We start from the raw sequence: 22411 nt of genomic DNA, 5'->3' as shown, positions 1-22411 counted from the left end.
TGTTATATTCATCAGTGATCTGTAATCTTTTTCTTTTTTTTTGGTCGTGTCTATCTGATTTTGTTATCAGGGCAATGGTAGCCTTGTAGAATGTGTTCAGAAGCATTCCTTTCTCTTCAATTTTTGGGAATAGTTTAAGAAAGGTGTTAACTCTAAATGTTTGGTAGAATTCACTTGTGAAGCCCTCTGGCCCTGGACATTTGTTTGTTGGTAGTTTTTAAAAAATTACGGATTCAGTTTCCTTCCTGGTAATCAGTATGTTCATATTTTCTGTTTCTTCCTGATTCATTCTTGGGAGATTGTACATTTCTAGGAATTTGTTCATTTCTTCTAGGTTGTCCATTTCATTGTCATATAATTGTTCATAGTAATCTCATGGTCTTTTGTATTTCTGTGTGGTCAATCATAACTTCTTTAATTGCTAATTTCATCTGTTTGGTACCTCTCTTTTCATTCATATTCTTTATGAGTGTGGCTAAAGGTTTATCAATTTTTGTTTATTTTTTCCAAGGACCTTCTCTTAGTTTCACTGATCTTTTCTTTCTTTCTTTTTTTTTTTAGTCTCCTTGTATTTCTATTCTGATCTTTATGATTTTTTTCTTTCTCCAGTCTTTCGGTTTTTCTTGTTCTTTCTTTTTTCCTAGTTGTTTTAAGTGTAAGGCTAGATTATTTATTTGAGATTTTTCTTGTTTCTTGAGGTAGGCTTGTATCACTGTAAACTTCCCTCTTAGAACTGCTTCTGCTGCATCCCGTAGATTTTGGATCATTGTGTTTTCATTTTCATTTGTCTCCAGGTATTTTTTGACTCTGATTTCTTCAGTGATCCATTGATTGTTTAGTAACATATTGCTTAGCCTCCATATGTTTGTGTTTTTTGCAGTTTTTTTCTTGTGGTTGATTACTAGTCTCATACTGTTGTGTTTGGAAAACCTGCTTGATATGATTTCAGTCTTCTTAAATATAAAATATCTTAAATATATTTGTTTGTGGCCTAGGATGTGATCTATCTCAGAGAATGTTTCATGTGCACTTGAAAGGAGTGTGTATTCTGCTGCTTTTGGATGGACTATTCTATGTATGTATCTATTACATTCAAATAGTTAATGTGTTATTTAAGGCCAGTGTTCCCTTATTGATTATCTGTCTGGATGATTTATCCACTGAGGTATGGGGTATTAAAGTCTCCTACTATGATTGTCTTACTGTCATTTTTCCCTTTAATGTTTGCTAATATTTGCTTTATGTATTTAGATACTCCTGTGTTGGATGCATATGTATTTACAAGTGTTACGTCTTCTTGTTGGATTAATCCCTTTATCTTTATGTAATGTCTTCTTTGTCTCTTGTTACAGTCTTTGTCTTAAAGTGTAGTTTTTCTGTAAGTATTGCTACCCTGGCTTTCTTCTCATAGAATTTAGTGTTTTGTTTGGATTCCTTTCTCTCCTTTTGGTGTGTATCTATTATATATTTTTGGTTTGTAGTTACCATGAAGTTCATATGTAACAACCTGTCTATATGTGATTATTTTAAGTTGATGGTCTCTCTTTTTTTTTATTTTTTTATTATGAGAATTTTCAGACACAAAGTTGAATAGTGCAATACACATCCATGTGCCCATTACAGAACTTCATCAATTGTCATCATTTTGCTAAACTTGCAGAAACAAGTGTTAATTATAATCAGAGATAAAACAGGATTCAAACTTTGTGCAAAAGAGTAAAATATAATTTTTTACCAACAGTCAAATGGTGAAGGTGGGCAAAATCATCGCATGGTGCAATGATTTACTTTAAAAGTAAATGGTACTTTAAAAGTAAATGGTAAAGTAAATAGAGGGTTAAGGTCCTTAACAGAAGGATGCATCTTGCATGAAAGGAGGTGGGACATATTTTATAGCCCCCTGTTCATGCTGCAGGAAGATTAAGTTGATGATCTCTTAAGTTCAAACACATTTTAACCACCCTACATTTAATACTACCGCCCGACATTTAATGTTTGTGACATCATATTTTACATCTTTTGTTTTGTCTATCCCTTAACTACTTATTGTAGATATAGATGATTTTACTACTTTGGTCTTGTAACCTTCCTACCAACTTTGTAAGTGGTTGATTTACTACCTTTACTGTATGTTTGCCTTTACAAATGAGATTTTTCCTTTTGTAATTTTCGTATTTCTAATTGTCATCTTTTCTTTTCCCCTTAGTAAAGTCTTTGAAACATTTTTTGTAAGGCCAGTTTAATGATGATGAACTCTTTTGGCTTTTTCTTTTTTGTAAAACTCTTTATCTCTCCTTTAAATCTGAATGATAACCTTGCCAAGTAGAGGATTCTTAGTTGTAGGGTTTTTTTTCCATCACTTTGAATATATCATGCCACTCCCTTCTGGCCTGCAAAGTTCTTGCTGAAAAGTCAGTCTAATGCAGGGGTCCCCAATCCCCAGGCCGCGGACCGATACCGGTCCTGGCCTGTTAGGAACCGGGCTGCCAGCAGAAGGTGAGCGGTGGGCGAGCAAGCGAAGCTTCATCTGCTGCTCCCCATGGCTCCCCATCACTCACATTACCACCTGAACCATCCCTTGCATTGCTCACATTACCACCTGAACTACCACCCCCCAATCCATGCAAAAATTGTTTTCCACAGAACCAGTCCCTAGTGCCAAAAAGATTGGGGACCACTGGTCTAGTGGTTGTTCCTTTGTACATAACTAGTTGCTTTTCTCTTGCTGCCTTTAAAATTCTCTTGTTACCTTTAATTTTTGCCCTTTTAATTATAATGTGTCTTGTTGTAGATCTCTTTGGGTTCATTTGTTTGGGACTCTCTGTGCTTCCTGGGCTTGGATATTTGTTTCCTTTCCCAGGTTAGGGAAGTTTTCAGCTATTATTTCCTCAAATAGGTTCTCTGTCCCCCTCTCTTTCTTCTCCTTTTGGTACCCCTATAATGTGAATGTTAGTATGCTTGATGTTGTCTCAGAGGTATCTTAAAAACTATCCTTATTTTTTTTTATTCTTTTTTGTTCAGCTTGGGTAATTTCCAGTACTCTGTCGTTCAGTTCACTGAGCTGTTCCTCTGTATCATCTAATCTACTTTAGATTCCTTCTAGTGTATTTTTTATTTCAGTTATTGTAGTCTTCAGCTCTGTTTGGTTCTTCTTTGTATCTTCTAACTCTTTGTTAAACACTTCACTGTGTTCATCCATTCTTCTCCCAAGTTCATTGAGCATGTTTATGATCATTACCTTGAACTCTTTATTGGTTAGATCGCTTATGTCTTCTTTGGTTAGTTTTTCTTCTGGGATTTTTGTCTTGTTCCTTTGTTTGGAACATCTTCTGTCTCCTTGTTTTGCCTAATTCTCTTTCTCTGTATTAGGTAGGTCAGTTACATTTCCCAATTTTGGGTAAGTGGCCTTATGTAGGAGACATCCTATGAGGCCCAACGGGACACTCCCCTCTGGTCACCAGAGCTATGTACTCTAGGGGTGTCCCCTGTGTGGGCTCCATGGGCCCTTCTGTTGTGTTGGAGCTGACAGCGATGGGTGGGTTGATAGGTAGGGCTGGCTCTTAGCCCAGAAGGCTGCCAGGCCCTGCCTCATTCAGTGGCTCCCAGCCTGTTGGTCCTAAAGCCATTTTTAAAATTTCACTCTTATGAGCTAGATTTAGATTAACAGCTAAACCATTTCTTAAATGAGGAAATCGGTTCTAAGTCAAGGTATCAGACCACAGTCTCTTATAAGTTATAAGAGGATGTTTAGATTCCTGATTTGCTCTTTTATCTTCCTCCCCACCCTCATCATGGAATAGTACAGATTAGTTCAGTTTTGTGAAAGGTGATTCCAAGGCAGTGCTGCCCATCTGGTGGTGCAAATTATGTGTTGCCCAGCAACTAGGGGTACATGTCATCTAATTCTCATTGTTGATTTGTCCTTATTTTTTTAAATGTCCGGCAGATGGCAGTAGGGTGTCTTAAATAAAAAATTCCTTTTCTGATTCAGTTAAGTCATTTGTATAGGCTACTGTCAGGGTTGCTGTAAATCCAGAAGACATAGGGAAGGAGAGATCATGAAGGAAGTCAGTGTTTAACTGTGGACTAGCTACTTGCTAAGTTTAGAAACTGTATCATATCTTAATATTTAAGTTAGTCTAACAGACTTTTTTTTTAACTTAAATAAAATACATTCTGTTCTTCAACTTTGACTGTATACTTTTATAACAATCTGGAACGTCAGGCTAGAATTTTCAAATTTGGTCCCATGTCATGAGAGACCCTACAAACAGGCATGTGGACATCCTGGCTGATACATTCAAGCTCTGTTGGGGTTGGTGCTACCAACCAAGTAGAGCCCTCTAAAATGTGATGCCCAGGTGAGGGGCCTCTCTCGACCAGTCTTAAGGCAATATTAACCTTAGTAAACCACTATGGTAGTTGGAGAATTGGGTGGGAATAGTAATGAGTGGCATCAGGAATGGTTTTTGATTCAGCCTGGACTTCTGAAGAGAAAAATGGTGGATTGAACATAAGCATATAATTTGTATTCCTCGCAGAAACCCCACTACAACTATAGTAAAGGGATATTCTTTTAAAGACATGATCCTTCAAGGATAAGGAGAATGGCAAAGAAGAAAACAACCACAAAAAACAATAATACATAATAATAAATTGAAAGCTGGAAAGCAAATGGAGTGTGGTAAATGTCCTAGCTGACCTGAGAAAGCCAAATCTTAATCTAGCAACGAAGAAAGCCAAGAACCAACCAGATTTTTACCGCAGAATCTTCAGATAGCTCAGGAATCGATGGCAGCAGGAACACATAGTAGTAGATCCCTCAGTCTTCTCCTCTCCCCCAGACCACTGAATCGTTGCTCTTCCTGCCCCTATCTCTACCCTAATGGAAGGCTGTAGGTTAATTCTGTGGGGGAGAAAACTCAAGGGTCTCTGGACTGGGTTACACCAGGCAAAGTTGAGAGCACAGAGCACTTTACCAAATACGAGGGAATAAAATGAACACCTGCATACTGAATGATGAGACCCCTCCACCTGTCTCCCTCACTTGCCTTTTACCCTCCAGGCAGGAGATCAGTGCCATGGGGATATTTAACCAGCCCAAGAGGAAAGACCTAAGGACACTGACATTCCCAAAGCTAGTAGTCATCAGAGGGAAAGCCTCTAGCTTGAAAGAAAAAATCCAAAACAAATAAAAACAAAAGGAAAAAGAAACTTGGAGGAACAGAGGTATGCAGGGAATAGAAAACTTAAAAAAAAAATTATGATTATCTTCAGAGAGAGAAAATATTACATATGTGAGACAAGAACTGAATGTTACACAAAGCCAAAATGCTGCTGTGTATTAAAAAAATTTTAACAGAAATAAAACTCAATAGAAGTGTTGGAAGATGACAATGAGGAAATATCCCAGGAAGTAGAGGAAAAAAAAGATAAAATAATTAGAGTATCAGTTTAGGAAGTCAAAACAATGAGTTCCAGAAAAAGAAAAACAAGGGGAGGAAATCACTAGCAAAATAATTTAAGAAAATTCCCACAACTGAAGGATATGAGGTTCCAGATTGAAAGGAATTACTAAGTGCCTATGACAAGGCACATTTTCGGGAAATTTCAATTTGTCTCTGATGACAAAGAGGCCATTTTACAAACTGCCAAAGAAAGGAAAAACAGATTACAAACTAAGGATCAGAAATCAGAATGGCTTCAGACTTCTATCAGCAGTTTCAGAAGCTAGAAAACAATGAGGAATGCCCTCAGTCTTCTGAAGGAAGATTATTTCAATATAGAATTCTGTATTTAGCTGTAAGTCATTAATTGCACATGAGGATAAGATAAAGACATTTTCAGACATACAAGGTTAAAAAAATTACCTCCTACATATCATTTCTCCTGAGGCTAATGGGATACATTGTTAACCACGAACGAGCAGGATGTGGGATATAGGATAGGAGATCCAGTTCAGGGGAGAGACGGAGGGTGCAGCGGGAACCCGGTTACATAGCTCGGTAGCAGCCACAGAGTGATGACAGCCAGTTCAGACTGGAGCAGTCAGAAGGCTGCCGTGAAGACGCCTCCAAGAAGACCAAATTGATATAACTGAATTAATTGAAACAACAGGAAACAAATTTGGGATCAAATTGACAATAAGGACATAGAAATCTAAGCAAATAAATGATGACAATAACTAAAGCAAGTTTCCATGCTTGTTCAATACTAGTTGTAATATCCTCTTAGACTTGAGGTGATAAGCAACATAGATTAATGCTTTTATGACTAAAGCCAGCTTCTTCCCACTTTATTATAAGTATTTAATTCATAAAATTTACTCTATTTTAGAAGCTAGATAAGTTAAAATCAAAATAGCACACTTGAGTCATTCCTAGTTCTGCTCTCTCACTGATTCACTTAACATCCTTCTCCAGTAACTGTCACATTCTAATTTTTAGTATATTATCTGGTTCTAGAACTGACTATAAGTTAGGACACTTTAGGACTAGTTCAGTTCTTCATCAACCTTTTCTAAAAAGCAGTTTACTCATATTTTTCTGTACCTTGAAATCTGATTTCATCTGCCACTGAAATTTCTAGCAGTCTCAGAGCTGTGATAAGCTCCATAACTGCTGTCCTCTTCACCTTCTAACTCTCTTCAGAGTTTGTAATGGTTGACTTCCTTCCCCTCTTTAGAGCTCTCCTTTCTTGACTCCTGTAACTTTTTTTCTCTTGGCTGTGTTTCTCCCTCGCTGTACCTTCTTGACTATTTCCCTCTTTGTAAGTGCAGGTATCTAAAGGTCTTATCCTTACCCTTCTTCGCTTGCTTTGTCCTTTCTTTGTAGATGACTTCACCTATTTTCATGTTTCCAGATATCATCTTGGTGCCAATAACTTTTAAGTCCCTATTTCTGGCTTTAATTTCTCAGTTCCAGACCTGAATTCCCAATTGGTCATCTGAACATCTCTACTGGAATGTTCAAAACTGAAGCCATTCTCTTTGTGTAGTTCCCTTCTTTATTCCCTCCTTTCCCCACAGCCTGTTGTTCTTATGTGATTGCTGTTTCTGTTAATATGACCACCATCCTTCTGGTCCTTCTAACCATACATTACTCATTTGTTTCTACCTAGTTGTCTTAATAACTACCATCTATCTCTTCTTGGTTCTGTCTTCTTCCTTCATGCTACTCCTTTCACTGCTTGTTTGGCATTAATCTTCTTAAAATCACTATTGAATCATATTACTTTATTTCTTTAAACACTTTTGCCGGATCTCCATTATCTATAGGATGAAATCCAGATTTGCGATAACACTACAGGTCCTCTGAATTCTGACCCAGACTTAGCTCTCTAACTTCCTCTTTCTTTACCCACCACAGATATTCTGGGTCCAGGTCATAGGACTGCTTCAGGTTTCCCGGGCATTCTCACACCTGGGCTTCTGCTCACATTGGGCCATCAGCCTGGATTATCTTGCTATGTTCTCTCACTCCACCACCCTCATCTATGATAGTCCCATTTGTCCTGAAGCCCAATTAGATATCACCTCTTGGCAGTTTTTCCTTTTATTCCACTAATCCGAATTCACAGCATTTATCTCTGATAAACAGCTCCTTTTTTACCTCTAATAATGAATGTATGTCCTTACGCTTTTAACAAGTTGTTGGTGTGTATCTTCTTTACTAGATTGGAACCTCTTAGTTGACAACACTATCTTCATTTTGGTGTCGCCATGGCAACTAGCAGGTTGTTTTGTGCATGGTTGCAGGTTGAGTGAGTGAGTCAGGTTGTTTTGTGCATGGTTGCAGGTTGAGTGAGTGATTGTTGAGCAAATGACTGACACATTAGAGAAACCTTTGCTTGACTTTTTCAGGTGAGGCACTTCAAAGTGAAAAGTAATCTTAGGTGTGGGAAGTATTTCCCCTCCACCCCCATCCTCTGCAGGGAAAACCACATCCACTTCAGAGAAATATTTTAGGAACGAAATTAGAGAATTAGTATCATTATGCGGCCACAGGGACTATAAACAGTTATACAGTCACAACTGTTGGTTCTGATAAATGCAAAGTTGGTATGCGCCATTGTCCAAGTTAACAAATCATAGCGTCGAGTGTACCTGGTTGCAAATGTCAGATCTGAACTCTTAGATTGTGCTGCTGGTTAATATTGTAACCATAGTTGTGTTAGTGAGCACAGCATCTGTGCTTTTTTTTTTTAAAGATTTTGTTGGTAGTAAATAGCTTTTATTAAATATTTTCTTGTTCCTATACAGAATGGTAAGATAAAATATGTTCTTTTAATAATAGAAAATGATCTTTTTATCCTTTCTGCTGCATTTCAGGTTGATAGCATACACATGTGTGCTATTGTTGGAGTTTTGGTTAAGAGATTAATTAGTCTATCAAAATCACAGGAGCAGATTTAGCAGTTATCTCACAGGTAGGGAGCTTACTGCTTTAGGAAAGAAAGTTCATACCTGTGACTGGAACTCTCCATTCTCTCTGAAAGGATTGCCTTTATCAGAGGCAGTTGTGAGGCAGTGGAAATGGCACAAGCTTTGAAGTTGTGCTAACTGGATTCCAATTCCATTTCTTCTCATCATTTTTTTTTTTTTAAGATTTTTTTTTGTGATGTGGACCATTTTTTTTTACATTAATTTTTATTGGGGCATGGTTGCTTTACAATGTTGTGTTAGCCTCCACTGGACAACAAAATGAATCAGCCATACACGTACAGATACCCCCTCCCTTGAAGTGGACCATTTTTAAAGTCTTTATTGAATTTGTTACAATATTGCTTCTGTTTTATGTTTCGGTTTTTTGGCCCCAAGGCCTGTGGGATCTTAGCTCCCCAAACAGGTATTGAACCCACACTCCCTGCATTGGAAGGCGAAGTCTTAACCACTGGACCACCAGGGAAATCCCCTCTTCTCATCATTTTTAACCGTCAGCCTCAGCTTCCTTATCTGAAGAGATGTTTATTATGATTTGAAAGAAGAATGCATGACCAACAACATAAATTTTGATTTGAGACAAACTTCAGTTCTCTCTGACTCATGGAACCAGTGAGATAATAGAAGTGTTAGGTTTCTTATTTTATGTTTCCCATTTTGCTTGGATAGGTTTAAACCAACCCAATAAAGAAGTTTCAGGTATGGCATCTTAGGAAGCATCCTGTCTCTGTATCTCATGACTTTACTCATTTGTTTTTTCCATTTTTACTTGCACAGTTTGGCAAATTCCTTTCTTCTAAAGTACAGTCATAATTCACCATTCTGTTATGTAACTTGAGGTAGAAAGATGGGAGTGGAGTTGTTTATAGTGCATCTTGAGATTTATTTTTGAGACTTGATCTAGGCTCTTGGCTGCTATGGAAACTTTCCCAAAAAGAAAAAATATATGATTCAGATAAGTTGAGCAAAATTATCTAAACATTGCTTACTTTACTTGCACCAGCAGTGTCTCCCTCTCCTCTCTCCTTCCCCCCACCTCCCCAACCCTTCCCACCCCCTCCTCCTGTTCTTTTTTTTTGGGGGGGGGCAGGGAGCAGGTTTGGCTCAGCTATTTACTGAAGCCTTTTTAGTTTATATTTCAAACAGAAGGATTTGTAAATCAGAGAGGTGGAAAATCTAGTTGAGTTTGTATCCAAAACAGACTGGAGCTGCCTCCAGGGATGAAGCGTGTTTTGTTATGACCCTCTTGGCACTCCCCTGCCATCTAATTTCTATAGTAACAATACTTAAGAAAGGAAGCTCCCAAGTTTCTCATAAAGCTGTTGTGTCTGCTGGATTGTTCTGACTACTTTCTTTTCTCTGAAATGTACAGCCTATTTACTCTCCTGTTGTCTTCAGAAATTTGCACGTTAACTTTTTCCCATTTCAATTGACAGTTAATATATCACAACAGGAACTTCCCATCCATTTCATTTTTTTCCTTTGCTTACAAAATAATTTTTATTTTGTCTGTGTTTGCCATGTTATTTCTAACTACAGAGTAGAGAATAACAGGAAAAATTCAAGGTAGAAAAAAGTAAAAAGAAGATGAATTCTTGGGATAGGAAGGGAGTGGAAGAGACTGAAGTAGAAAGAGAACTGGTAATAAAGGTTATTATTTTATGTCAGTTCATTTTTTTATATCTTAGAGCCCTTTGGGTTTTTTTCCTTTTCCTTTAATCAAAGTTGTGCCATCAAAGAGTCAAAAACATTTAAACAAACCTTTTGTAATTTCTAAAAGTAGGAACTGTAGGGAAGTATTCAGATGTGTGTATTAGGAACCAGATGAGCTAGGGAGGGAGCCTGTGAAATAATACATTGGGAGTGACTGACAGCAAGAGAGAGAAAAATATATTTAAAAGCAGAATATCATCAGCAGTGCACAAAACAATTAGATAAAAATAGCCTTGGAGTAGCTGCTCAAAGCTAGAAAGTTCCACTGTGGTAGGTAAGCCTTCCAAAAAAGAAACCACATGCAAAATAGGAATGAGGAGAAAATGTGGCCTCTTCTAATAATGTTTAATGTCAGTGATATAGCATAGGGTTATTGATAAAGATGAGCTTTTATAACTAAATGTATTTCTATGGTTAATAAATTAGAATTATACTAAAATTTCCATAAGCTTTCCCAAACTTAGAAATGAATTTAACTGCTCTGTTGTATTTATGCCTAAATAATACATTCTTATATAGTACTTGTCTTAGTTCCTGCTGCTATAATAGGATACCATAGACTGGGTGGTTTAAACAGCAAACAGATTTGATGTCTGCTAAGGGCCCTCTTCTGGGTTGCAGACTGCTGCAATAGGGTTGTTTGCTTTTTTTGTTTTTGTTTTTGATAAATTCAATAAATTCTTGAATAAGTATGCTGTGTAGACTTTATCTCACCTCCTATCATGTTTTTTGGATACAATACCATGAACTGGCTATTTTAAATGTGAATCTCTGATTCTTCCTGTTTCTTAGTATCACTGATTGCTCTATCAGTTTTATCTCTTTATATTTTTAGAATAAAAATAAAGAATAGTTATGAATATGAAGAAACAAGTGTGGCCAGATAGACACAATGATGACGAAATAGTGACCGTGCTGGGCTTCCCTGGTGGCGCAGTGGTTGAGAGTCCGCCTGCCGATGCAGGGGACACGGGTTCGTGCCCCGGTCCGGGAAGATCCCACATGCCGCGGAGCAGCTGGGCCCGTGAGCCATGGCCGCTGAGCCTGCATGTCTGGAGCCTGTGCTCCGCAACGGGAGAGGCCACAACAGTGAGAGGCCCGCGTACCGCAAAAAAAAAAAATAATAATAATAAATAAATAGTGACCATGCTAAGGACTGGCTATGCATTCTGTCATCTACTCCTGGCAGTAGTCCTGTGAAACAGACGCTGTTATTATCCTCATTTTATAGACAAGAATACTGATGCCAAGTGAATGGCAGAACCAAAATTCAAACCCAAATATGTATGACTCAAAATCCAGTTTATTATGGTGCTTCCCCATCCCTTTGTACAAATCGCAATTACTGATTGGCTATTTCTTATTTTTAAATGACTTAAATTACTGACAAATGGCTGTGAGACCTTGTCTGTCTTTTCTCTCTTCCCAAGATTTTGTTCCCGATTAAAAGCCCTACAGAGTGACTGACTTAGCAAATTACCTTTCCTTATGGAGATAATCCTTTCATTAATCATATATATTTTAAAAATTTCTGTTATGTGCTGCACACTGTTCTGGCCTATGTGAATAAAGCATTCAAAACAGTCAGCAGTGCAGACCAAAGCCCCTGCCTTCATGGAGCTTACATTCTGGTAGAAGTAGACTGACAAAGATAGACAGCTCTACGTTATGTCATATAGTGATGATGAATGCAGTGGGGGAAAATTGAGGTGGGGTACAGGATCTAGAAAGTACTGTGGGTGGGCAAGAAGGCAGAGGAACATTATTCTATATGAGATGACCAGGGAAAATCTCACTGTTTAAGGGACATTTGGTCAAGATCTGAAGGAAAAATTCCAAGAACTGAAGGTTATGAGTTTCCAGGTTAAATGAAGCTGTTAAGTGCTCAGCAACGTAAATAAAGACCTATTTCAAAGCACATCTTCAGGAAATTTCAGAACATCTGAGATAAGGAGAACCTCCTAAAAGTTTTCAGGGATTTAAAACAGAAACAAAAATATGCTATACAGCATTCGAATAAGAGTGGCATCTGAGTTCTTGACAGCAATGTTAGAGGCTAAGACCATGGAGTAGTGCTATTAAAGTTCCAAGCGATCATGACTCTAAACTGAAATTGTATTCCAAGCTAAATGATCTGTCAAGTAACAGAAGGGGTAAATCGAAAAGGACAAGAAGAAGACAAAGGGAATCCCCAGAATACTGGTGAAGGGATGTCCCGGGATGGCAGCCATGTAGCTGGCTGAGAGAGTGTCCAGTCCAAACTGAGGTAAGAGGATAGAAGGCTTTTAGGGCCTTCTCAATTTAATCTCAACATATCTAGATAATATTCTTATACCACTAGGTTTTATTTAGAAATGTTGAGATAAATACCAAAAGACAAGGCTAAAAATTAAAAGAAGGAATGCCTTTGCTGGGGTGGATTATGGGGTTGCTATTTTTTTATTAGCCTATTTGATTTTAAGTATAGTTGAGATTTTTCCCACAGTGTACATATATTACTTAATAAAGTAATGTGTAATTTAAGGAAACAACCTTCTGAATGTGTAAAATCAGCATGATAGTTACTACTTTACAGGGTTGTGAAAAATAACATGTTAAAATTAAGTTCCCCAGAAGAATGCTGGCACATACTGGGTGCTCATTAAATGTTTGTTTCTTTCCCTCTGCCAGTTTTGCTGTATTTTCTGTAAGAAAAGAAATCTTGAGTTCCATACAATCGATGTATGAACACATTTAAAATCCAACTAGTTTTTAAGTAGGGTACTGAAATTTCAGACTTTAAGTACAAATTATGCATAGTTTAATAGATTATGACAAACATTCTAGATGCCAGATTTTTCATGAGAACAACTCCTTTCATTAAAAAACAGTCACAGATAGTAAATATGTAATCAGAAATGAAGTACACAGCAAACAATTAATTTGACGAAATTTAATGCCCTTTAACCACTTTGGATGTACTTCTTACTATCAACTGGACAGGGAAATCTATCTCCAGCAGTATTTAGATCAGTATTTATTATACATTCAATAAATCTTGGTTGATAATATTGTTGACTAAATTGCCTTAAGTTATCAGAGTCATTTGTGGCAGGAAAAGTATAAATGTTGTTGACTGCTAAAGTGAAGGCACCAGTTTATTTCAGTTCCACTTTATTACAGCATTACTATCAGGTGACTAGTAAACCCTGCACAATCTTTTCTCAAAATTATTTCATTGAGTAAGTCCAGAAGATTGAGCTAATATTAGCCCATAATATGAGGAACATAAGTGATGTGTTAGTTTGTTTTACTGTTGCTGCTTGAAATATATGCCCAAAGTTCTGTAAGCTACTATCCTACATACCTACTGAGAAATTATTTCACAGAACATTTCATTTGTACCTCTCCTTGGGTAATTTATAATGTCAGCATTTTCTTATCGAGGCATCTACTATTACAGTATAGGGTATTTGTAGTGTCTTATATCTAATAGTCTTGGTAAGAGTAATACTTTTTTGACAAAGTTACAGACTTCTTCACATGATTGTAGTTGCAGGGGGATGTACTCTAGACCATGTAATGAACACATTAAAAGTGATCTCTGGTAAAAGAATTAAACATTTTTATAAATGGAAGGAAAAGAACCATTTAGAGAATCCAAGGTGATGATAGCTTGTGAGTCCTGGTAAATGAAGAAATCCGTAAAGATATTTATCACAAGAAGGTGAGCTTTTTGAGGGAAAGAATGCCATGTCAAATCAGGGATGAATGATAAAAACTGTTCTCATTCCCACCCCCCTCCTTTTTACAGCCTCCCTCCCCCAAACACACAGAATACTATTTTTATTTTATTTTATTCAACAAATGCTTACATAGTGGTTTGTGCCAGGAATTGTTCCAAGCACTTCGCAAACAGTTACTTACTTTATGAGCTAGGTACTATTATTATCTCTGTTTGTTTACTTTTTTAATATTTAATGAAACCAAGGCAGGGCTTTTCCAAGACTCTGTAAGTAGTAAATGGCACAGCTGGTATTTGAACCTGGTAATCTCACCTACAGTTAGCCCTCTGAACTTCTATGCTCTTTCTGCTGCTCACCTTAGAGTGGTGAGCAAAAGAGGCTGAGTTCTTAGGACTTCCCTGGTGACGCAGTGCTTAAGAATCCGCCTACCAATGCAGGGGACACAGGTTCAAGCCCTGGTCCAGGAAGATCCCACATGCTGCAGAGCAACTAAGCCCATGTGCCACAACTACTGAGCCTGCACTCTAGAGCCCATGAGCCACAACTACTGAAGCCCACGTGCCGCAACTACTGGAGCCCGCGCACCTAGAGCCCATGCTCCGCAACAAGAGAAGCCACCGCAGTGAGAAGCCTGCACACCACAACAAAGAGTAGCCCCCCCGCTCACCGCAACTAGAGAAAGCCTGCGCACAGCAACGAAGACCCAACGTAGCCAAATATTAATTAATTAATTTTAAAAAAATCTCTTCTAAAAAAAAAAGAGGATGAGTACTCCCGAGTCCTATGATGCTGTCAACGGTTATCTCCTTATACCGTTAAAAAAATAAATTTATTAGCAGAGTTGTCTGTTTTACCATCACTTAGTGGAAAATAATGTGTAGTCATTTATTTGAAAATATTAAAACAAAATATATAGGTTTCTTGTTGCTATTGGCAATCTTAGGAAAAACTGTGATGAATGAAATTCTGTTTACTTAAAGATGCAACTTCATGCATCATTTAGAGAACTTCTCTACCAAGAACATGTTTGGCACTTAATAGCACTCAATAAATATTGAGCCTAATTAAACAGTGAACAAGGATGCACAATATATTTTCAGCATTTTCCAGTTCATCATATTCTTTTTAATTTCATGTGACATAGAATTTAAAATATGTATCATGAAAACCTTAGGAAATTTTGAATGTTTTATAGGAGATCATTTTAATCATGCAAAAGCTGACGGTACAGGGTAAACCATGATCCATAATAATCACATTTTACAAATTCAAGCCTAGAACAAAGGACAAAGGACAAAACTATATCCTTAAAAGCAGTGTTGTGATCTTTCTCTTGCCAATGAGATAGAAACCATTGTATTTATTTCCTGACATGAGGGGGAAAGGGATATTTCCAGTTCCCATACACAAATATCCCTGTTCTTATTTCTCTGGATGGCCTCTTGAGAGATCTAATAGTGGGAGTGTGATTCTGCCCTTAGTCACCAATGACTATTTCCTTAGCAAATTCATTAACCCCTCTTTTATCTCTCAGTTTTTGTCACTTATAAAATATCACTGAAGTATTAGACTTCCCCTAAATATAGCTGTTTTTCACTTATTTTTGTTTTCTATCAATATGACATTTTAAGACCAGCATGTTAAGTACATTATTTAGTTTTAAATTAGTTCATAAACCCAAGCCATAGGCGCTCTAACTTTATTATATCCTGGGGCAGATTTATCTGTTAATAGTAACCATTATTGAAGGTATGTTAAAGAATAGTACAGGCACATAATCATAATTCTTGAATATGTTAAAACCCAAATTTTTGTTTTTTATTGGGGTTACATCACTCCTATCACTGAAACAAATCTCTCATAGATGATTTTCAAGTTTTTCATTGGTTTTTAGCTTCAGCAATAATAAAGTTAGATGCCATATTCTATTGCGGAGAGAAAATACGTTATCCGTTGTGACGGATCGAAAAATTTGTTATTAAAGCAAATGGTAAATCAATCCTTGAATGCAGTATTTTTGTTGCTGAACTACATGGTGCTTTCTTTGTAGGGTTGCTGGTTTGGAATTGACTATGTGCCTTGTCTCATAATTCTGTACCTTTTGTACCATTGCTTTTGCCTTTTCTGGAAGACTGTCTAATTTATTTCTTATTATGTAGAACTTTATTCAGTAACTATAAAGAATTTTTTATACTGTATGTGCAGAAATTTAGAAGGAAGTTTAACCTCTTGAAAGTTATTTTTCATATTTACTGATATTTTCTGAAACTGAATATTTATGGAATTATTTTTCATGTCCATAGTGTTTTACACTTGACTTTAACAGATTGGCGGATCATTCATCTCACCTTTTAAAATAAGAAAAAATCTCATATCATTACATAGGAACTTTCAAAAATAACCCTTTTCAAAAAAATAGGGGAAACATGTATGTATTTCAAAATGTAATATTTGAAATGAAAATGTTATAACACTAGTATTATAAAGTGGAACAGAGATGCACTCTTGGAGCCTAGAATATAATTGAATAAAAGGGTCTAATTTTTATTACTATCACCATCCTAATGGTTCAGAAGTAATGACTAGAAGTACCACACATTAATTTTCCCCTTGCTTAATAATTTCAATTTTCCTTTGGGGAGTGGATTTTTCTATTAAAAAATAATCAAAGAGGGAAGAGATATGGGAACATATGTATATGTATAACTGATTCACTTTGTTATGAAGCAGAAACTAACACACCATTGTAAAGCAATTATACTCCAATAAAGATGTTAAAAAAATAATCAGAACCATCTTTTAAAAAATCAAATATATTTGACACGTAACATTATATGAATTTAAGGTGTACAACATGTTACTTTGATACATTTATATATTGTAATATGATTACCGTTGTAATGCTATTTTCACATTACCTAATTGTAATATAATTTTGTTGTCTGTAGTTATTACATTGTGCATTAGATCTCTATGGCCTATTTACTATCCACTGCAAGTCTATACCCTTAAACAACATCAGTTTTATCCCCCCAAACCCATCCCCTGGTAAGCACCATTTTACTGTCTGACTTGTTTTGAGTTTGACATTTTAGATTTCATATATAAGTGATGTCATACCATATTTGTCTTTCTCTGTCTGACTTATCTCACTTAGCATAATGTGTTCAAGGTCCATGCATGTTGTCACAAATGGCAGGCTATCCTCCTATCTCATAGCTGAATAATATTTCATCGGTATATAAATCGTATCTTTTTTACCCACTCTTCTGTTGATGGGCATTTAAGGTTGTTTCCGTATCTTGGATATTGTGAATAATGCTGCAGTAAACATGGGAGTGCATATATCTCTTTAAAATACTGTTTTCATTTCCTTTGGGTATATACCCAGTAGTGGAATTGCTGGATTGTATGGTAGATCTATTTTTAATTTTTTGAGGAACATCCATATTATTTTCCATAGTATTGGATCAATTTATATTCCCATCAGTAGTGTATGAGGGTTCCCTTTTCACCACATCCTTACCAGCACCTGTTGTCCCTTGTCTTTTAGATGAAAACCATTCTGACGGGTGTGAGGTGATAATATCTTATTGCGGTTTTGATTTGCATTTCCCTGATGACTAGTGATGTTGAGCATCTTTTCATGTGTCTGTTGTCCATTTTGATGTCCTCTTTGCTTCATGATTTATCTCTTGGAGTTCTACTAGATTTTAGCTTGCTTTAGTTAGTTGTAAGAGAGTAATGGAAATTGAGTGAAGTGGACTTTACCTGCCGTATGCACTAGTGTTTTCAATTATATAGTACATATATATGTTGTTGTATCAGTGGTATGCCAAAGATGACTGTACCATAACATCTTTGCTTTTTATAAGTAGACTTATGGAAACAGTAGCCCACACTTGCAAATATTCTTTAAAACTAAGGCAAAAATAAATGCCTAATGACATATTTTTACTGAAACTGAAGTGTTATCTGCATTATATGGGAAAGGTGGACTAATAGTACTTCAGTTGTGACAGCAGATTAGCTTAACAGGAAATCAACAAGCCAAGCGGTGCAGATAGTTATATATGTATTTTAAAGCCACTGAAGAAAATGAGTTTTTGAAGGCTTTATTAAAGTTCAGTTTAAGCTCTTCTTTTAAATGAGGAGGGCCAGTGTCACAGGCATGTCCTTGGCTCTGTGAACACATTGAGATATCCATTAATATCCAACCCTATCCCAGAAAGCTTTTAGTTGCTTCTTACTGTTTATTAATGATTTTTTTCATAGAAATAGAAGTGTTACTTTTGTTTCTGTAGTATATTATTACTCATACACTGAAATAAAACTAGAAAAAGATTTGCCTGGATTTTTCCACAAAGGTTTTACTTATTTTTCTTTGAAGTATGGTCCTATTCATATGACAGCCTGAGTATTGAGAAGGGTGACTGACGTGTGATTTTGCCTGCTCTTTGTAATGCTTTCTCCTGACCAATGGCCATTTCAGGTAACCAAATGCAGTCTACTAAATCATCTTAGCTGGAAAAGCAAGGCAAAGCTCTAATGCCTAGCCAGAAGTTGTAAAAACGTTGCGTGGCCATCAAAATTGTCACTTGTCTGGCATGTGCCTTTTCTAAACACTCTGAGTACTTTGCTAACCATATGACTAACAGATCCTTCGGTCTTTATAATGCCTTTTTATCAGAAGAGAAGCATGCCTTGTGGTCCCATCATATAGAAATAAAATGGAATAAAAATTAGAATTTCAGTGGCATTTCTGAATAAGTGGGTGACTTTAGTGTTTGTCATTCTAGTTATAAACAATGGTTTCCTTTTCTAATATGAACTCTGAAAAGAATGCAGTAGGAAGGCCACAGCATCAGAATGTCAGTCTGGTTTATGGGGAGACATTAACAGAAACTGTGTTTATGGTTAGAAGAAGCTGTGTCTCTGATCATCTGCTGTTCAGAAGAGGGAGCACACGTACAGACTGGTGTACACCTCAGTTTGACTGCTATCAATATGTGTATCTGCTTGGAGGAGGAGACGACATGTATTACCAGGATTTTTTGTTTGTTTGCTCATTTGTTAATTTGTTTGATAAGAAAGTAGATGTGCAAGTAACTTTTAATTATATGCAGCTAGCTTTTTTGTGTGTGCCCTTTGATTTTCAGAAAATCATGCATCTATAGTTTTAAGGTTTCTTAATGGCTGTTACATTGACTTCTATACCTGTACCAAAGTCAGAATTCCATAATTACTTTTGTAAGGGGTAGGGAGAAAATGTACTATCCATATTCTTCCAAGTTCACAAAACATACTGTTTGATTCATAACTAGAAAAAAATATCCTAGCCTTTTAGAAACAAAACCAATATTCGTTGACACTGAACTTGAAAACTCACATAGAGACAGCCTTCGGTAGTCCATTTATACCTGTTTTCAAGCTATTTGTTTATTTAGCAGATATTTATTAAGCATTTATTATGTGGCAAACATTATATAAGTTCCAAGAAGGACAAGAACAGAGTGCTGTGTTAAGTTATAATAGGACCATAGTTTGACAGGGTGGTGACCAATCTTTAAATTTGATTGATGTTCTTATTTATGTTTGAATTATAATATGGAATTCCAGAACCAGAAGAGACCTTTAAAATTATCTACTCCAGCCCTTCATTCAGTGTTTGAATCTTTCTTATTATTCATTTGATCATTGCTGATATTCGACTATTTTTGACTTACAAAAATGGCATTTTCACGTAGTTCAACCTAGTAGAACCATTTAGTAAGTACAGTGCTGGATCATGACTGCATAAGATGGATTAGTCAAGACAACCCTATCCAACTCTCTGTATAGAGGAGAAATGTGAAACCAGATACTGACAACATAGTGACCATTTGCAAAAATAAAATGGCTCAAGTGCCCTCATCTAACCAAAATGAATATGCTGGGTGCTGAATTGAGCTTTCTAGTTATGTGATCCAATATATCATTTCAAAATGCCTTCAGACTCTATGAGGCTCTTCTAACCCATGAGGGATTTTCTGCATGGACATGGATTTCAGTTACTTTGTAACTTGAGCTCATGGCTGGAGTGTGAGCCATTTACTCATGCTTCTCCAGCTTCTTAGAGAACTCCTTCTTAGTGTCGTAGTTTAAGATTTTATCAGTCTCTTCAGTGTCTACCTCAAAAGCTGCATTTCTGTGATCAAGGCAGCACAACACATGGCTGTGGGTTCAGAGACATTAAAAATTATTCCAAGAAGCAACATCTAGGGATCAGGATTTCACCTATTATAAGTAGGTCCTAATTGGGTAAATGATGAAATGACTATTTTCCCTTCGTATATAATTCGATTGGCTTCAATTAGTTAACTTGAAATCGCACAAACCTGAGACGAATTCCTTTATATTCTTGTTTCACCGCATGTACATATACAGTGCTAGGCTGTGGCATCAGAAAATGGATATGCTATGGTCCCTGTCCTCAAGTTATTCTAAAGCACTCCTCAGTGTAAGTACTTACAAAGGTTTGGTAATTGAAATATATTTTTTCATCCATCCATCCATCTCTCCATCCAGGCATCACTGATTAAGTACCTATTAAGCCAGGCACTGTTCTAGGCTCTAGCAATAAGCTGAAAACAAGACAAAGCCCCTCCCTCATCTACCTCATGTTCTGGTGGGGAAAAGAGACATTAAACATCAGTACATAGTATAATGTTAGAGAATGATGAAGGCTATAAAGAAAAAAAAATAGTGGAGAGTAAAAAAAAAAATACAGAGGAGAATGTAATCAACTCTGGTAGGAAATAAGGTAAACCACACTAAGAATATAATTTTAAATCTGGGTTTTGAAGGGTAAATAAGAGTATGACAGGCAGACCAGGCAAGGAAGGAACTTCTAGATAGAGAAGCAGCAACATCAAGGCTAGAAGGCATAAAACGGGATTATAAATAGGAATGCATACTTGTGAAAAGATTTAGTATAGAAATTAATAAAATATGGTGTATAATATCCTTTGAACAGTGTTGACTAATGGAATAACATCATATTTGGGTATATGAAAAATTGTTTCCTCAACAGTGCTTCTCAGATTTACTCAAGTATCAGAACTCTAGGTAGTGAAAGTGCCTTTTGCAGAACACAATAAATTATTGTTATAATTCACCTTCAAATATCTGAAAATGTCATTATCGATCTGAATTTGGAACTATTCCAGGCATCTTTAAGGTTAATTAACAGTAACAGATTCTAACATTTTAAAATATATTTAAAAAGAAAAAAAATCACACTTGAGAAAATCGTATACATGATCTTTCTCTGTCATGTCACGGAAGATTGCTATTATTCTTTTTTATCATCAGAACACGAGTTCAGTAGCATAGTTTGAAAGCTGCTGCACTACAGTTATTCATCAGATGGGCTGCCAACCCGTGTGGGAAGAGTTAGGGCGTCACTGCCTCTTGTAGTAGGCAGCCCCTTCGGAAAGCGCCTTGCAATGGCTCTGACTTCCTTTTATTGAGCTGAAATCTCTTTCCCTGATAATTTAGACTCACTGCTTAGACTCTAACTTAGACTCTGACTCTTGGATAGAATGATGGAAATCATGACTTTTTTTGTTTGTTTGTTTTTTGCGGTAGACGGGCCTCTCACTGCTGTGGCCTCTCCCGTTGCGGAGCACAGGCTCCGGACGCGCAGGCTCAGCGGCCATGGCTCACGGGCCCAGCCGCTCCGCGGCATGTGGGATCTTCCCGGACTGGGGCACGAACCCGTGTCCCCTGCATCGGCAGGCGGACTCTCAACTACTGCACCACCAGGGAAGCCCCATGACTTATTTTTTATAAATATTTTGAGGAATAATAAGTAAAAATAATTTTGGTATACCTTGCACTATTTTAGGGTTAATTATAAATGAGACAAATAATGATAAAGCTTAAGGCTCACCTGAGTGAGAAGAGGGTAGGGGTTGTTTGTGTTTTGTTTCATATAGGGCAGGGTAGGAGTCTGTGGTCTGTAAGTCTTCATGGTCAGATCCTTAGTTTGTTCTTTTCTGTATAACTTTTTGTTTATGTCTTTTCCCCCTCTATGACTCTTACTTGAGTAGCAATAGGATTTATAGGAATAGTTCTTCTGAAGTAGAAATAGAAAACTCAAAGTAAAGGCAGAGGAAAATGCAATGTTAGAGTATTATGATCCTTGAAAGAAAATGAAAGCAGATAACGAAAACCAAATTATGATGGAATTAAAGGAGACTTTAAATGTGAATCATTGAGACTTGGAGAGAAAAAGTGGAGGGAAAAAAGGGTGCCAAAGATACATACATTCACACTCATCACACATATGTATGTATGTGTACATATACAAATATATCTGTGTGTAAATGTTTATCTAGATAGTATATGAGAGAGATATATATAATACATATATATAAATACATAAATAGAGATAGAGTATACTTATTTCCGTCAGCTGTTTGTTAAACAGTAGATAAAAGATTGAAACCTGGCTCTTCTCATGTCTGTCCTGTTCTACTGTCTGAAGTGG

At 36.7% G+C, this 22411-nt stretch overlaps 1 protein-coding gene across 7 annotated transcripts in view; it reads left to right on the top strand.

The window, feature by feature from the left end:
- RASAL2 (RAS protein activator like 2) overlaps window positions 1-22411 on the top strand; it is a 388691-nt gene that overhangs the window by 211280 nt on the left and 155000 nt on the right. The gene's annotated exons all lie outside the window — the stretch shown is intronic.

This window comes from Aethalodelphis obliquidens, unplaced genomic scaffold (genome assembly GCF_003676395.1).
Source record: "Aethalodelphis obliquidens isolate GAN/ISIS:26980383/991018 unplaced genomic scaffold, ASM367639v1 scaffold55, whole genome shotgun sequence".
Classification (NCBI taxonomy): domain Eukaryota; kingdom Metazoa; phylum Chordata; class Mammalia; order Artiodactyla; family Delphinidae; genus Aethalodelphis; species Aethalodelphis obliquidens.
The sequence above is the reverse complement of the archived record's forward strand: the minus strand, read 5'-3'. Positions and strand labels throughout refer to the sequence as shown.